The sequence below is a fragment of the Malus sylvestris genome, chromosome 9 (genome assembly GCF_916048215.2).
Source record: "Malus sylvestris chromosome 9, drMalSylv7.2, whole genome shotgun sequence".
NCBI classification, from domain to species: domain Eukaryota; kingdom Viridiplantae; phylum Streptophyta; class Magnoliopsida; order Rosales; family Rosaceae; genus Malus; species Malus sylvestris.
This window is the reverse complement of record NC_062268.1, coordinates 20,626,917-20,629,563: the sequence shown is the minus strand read 5'-3', so window position 1 is coordinate 20,629,563 and position 2,647 is coordinate 20,626,917. Positions and strand designations below refer to the sequence as shown.

The window sequence follows — 2,647 nt, the reverse complement described above, 5'->3', positions numbered from 1 at the left end:
TCCACGCCCTAGGAACTTCCTTATGTTTCGATCTTTCATGTGGTGATAGAGTTTGTTTCTGTTTATTGTAGATGTCAGAGTTTGGAAGTCCTAGTGATGGGGGCTCCCCTAACTCTAACTCTAGGTTTGAGCTTGCAATGTTGTAGTCTTCAGGGCCTTTGTTGGAGTCTTGTACAAAAAATTCGAGATTGGGTGATCTTCGCAATTGCCAAGCCTTAGCCAATATTGGTTCTTCCTCCTTAATGTCAGTGGGTGAGGGGGTTGTTTGTGACGTCATACCCATATTTTGCTATGAGTTAACAGCAGACCATTTAGTGCAAAACTTGTTAGATAGCGCAAAGCAGCTTGAGGCCCTAAGGCAGTCATGTAGTATCCCCCGTAGTGTAGGAATGCGTTTGGCGCATCATGAAGAATTGTCCTTTTAACCACCCAAGGGTCATGTTATGTTCTATACCCAGATATTATTGACTTTAGGGGTGAAGCTACCTTTGCACCCGTGGTTGCAACGGATGCTGTCTTTCATTGGATATGCGTCTGGGCAACTCTACCCTGGTTTTTTGGAATACCTTGATCGGGTTTTATATTATTTGGATGGAATGTAGGTTAGGTGAGCCTTCCTTTCATTAATAGCGCTACTGCTATAAGATGCGCCCGGTGAAAGCATGCACTGGGTATGCCGAATGTGCATGTCGGAATGAGAGATAGCGTATTGTCTTTGGTAAGAAAAATGCGTACTGCACTTGGAAAAACTGTTGGTGCTTTCTTTATAATGATTAGGAGTATGCTAAAGGTGTCACGCCTGAGCGACGTGTTCCTACTCACTTCCAGACTGTAGGTTGTAATGTATCCATTGTTTGCATTATTTGCTATTTATTGTGATTTTCTCTTGCTTCTAACATTTTTTCTTCGTGCAATGACACGAGGGACCATCAAGCTGTCTGGACGGGAGCTAGCTGACATAGAGAAGGTGTTGAGTATGCCCAAATAGGATAGACATTTAGGCAAGCTACGACCCTTATTTCAAAAGTACGGTTTCCAGCCCCTAGTGTCGGAGTGCTAGAGACGAGCAAGTAAGTTGTGTCTTTCATTTCGCCCCCTCTTTCTTTTACAAAGTTGCATTCCTTACTTTGATTTTTCTTGTTCAGTGGGGAAAGTGGGAAAGAAAAGGGAAAGTAACGCCAAGAAAGGGAAAGCACCCATGTTAGTTCCTGTAGACGACATTTTGTTTCACAAGGGAGCTCGTAAGCACCGGGTGAGGCCAACCCCTAAACCTAAGTCGCAAGAAGAGGTCCTCAAGATTGCTGCCTCAAAAAAGGCTGAAGCTGAGGCCATCGAGTGTGCTGCTACCATAGTTGTAAGGGATGAGAGACGACTGTTGCCTCCTTTTCCTACCATCAATCCCATATTTCCTCCAACCATGGAGTCTACTGACCAAGAATGTGGCCCTAGGTGTAGCCGTAAGAGAAAGTACAAGGAAGAGGTTGGCAGCATTCATTGGAAGGACTTGAAGGTTGCCATGCAACCAAGTAGTTTTAGGTATGTCAATAATTGCCTGACAGGACGTCGATCCACTGTTGATGAGCTTGGCGAGCCGCTAGATGAGAACGAATGAGATCGTGACTGGATAATGAGGTTATCTTCTTATGTAAGTGTTACTTTGTCATTTCTTTGCTTTCTCCCCTCTTTTTCCTGGTAGTGACGATTATCTTGTCATGTAGGTCATGACCAACTACGATGACAAATTACGAGAAGTCGAGCGGTACAAGGCAAAGTTTAAAGGGAATAAGCAGCTTGTGAATGACGCTAGAAAAACGAGCAAATCTTTGGCTGATGCCATCCGCCTTAAGGATGAAAACTTTGAGAGTTTGAAGAGGCAGAATGGTGAGAACGTGAGGCTCAAGAAACAATTGAAAGCGACTAAGGAACAGTTGGAGACAACCATCCTTGAGGTTTTAAAGGTTAAAGAGGAGTTGGATAGTGCCTTGGTTGAGGTTTCTGGGCTGAAGATGAGTATCCCAACTGAGAGGGATGCTGTTGTGCAGGAGTTCTTAGGTTCCCAGGCCTTTCACGATGCTTTTAGACCTCACTGCATCCAAGCGGCTAATTTTGAGAAAAGGAAATGGATGGATGTCCTTAAGCGTTACGACAATGGAAGCATTATCCGAAAGTACCGTGATGAGATGGATGAGTACCGATAAAAGGGTGAAGCCTTCATCCTCGCAGTTGATCCTAATAGTGATGATGACTCTGATAATAAGGCTAGTATCAGTGAGCAGTCTCAAGAGAGTGAGGATGGTTCTAGAGATACTGAGGAAGGTGGTGATGACGATGGGGTTGAAACGCAGAGTGATATTGTCAGGGGTTCGGCCTCAAATGAGGATGACTCGTAGCGCCCTCTTTATCTGCATGTACTCTGGATGTACGAGTTTGTTGTTTGTGTGGCTTGTGCCATGTACTCTGGATGTACTTGTTTGTTGTTTGTGTGGCATGTGCCATGTACTCTGGATGTACTAGTTTGTTGTTTGTGTGGCTTGTGCCATGTACTATGGATGTACTAGTTTGTTGTTTGTATGGCATGTGCCATGTGCTTTGGATGTACTAGTTTGTTGTTTGTGTGGCATGTGCCATGTACTCTGGATGTACTAGT

At 44.4% G+C, this 2,647-nt stretch overlaps 1 pseudogene; it reads left to right on the top strand.

Annotated features, from left to right (window-relative positions):
- Positions 1-1,182: 1,182 nt before the first annotated feature.
- On the top strand, positions 1,183-2,390 carry LOC126634057 (uncharacterized; annotated as a pseudogene).
- The last annotated feature ends 257 nt before the right edge of the window (positions 2,391-2,647 follow it).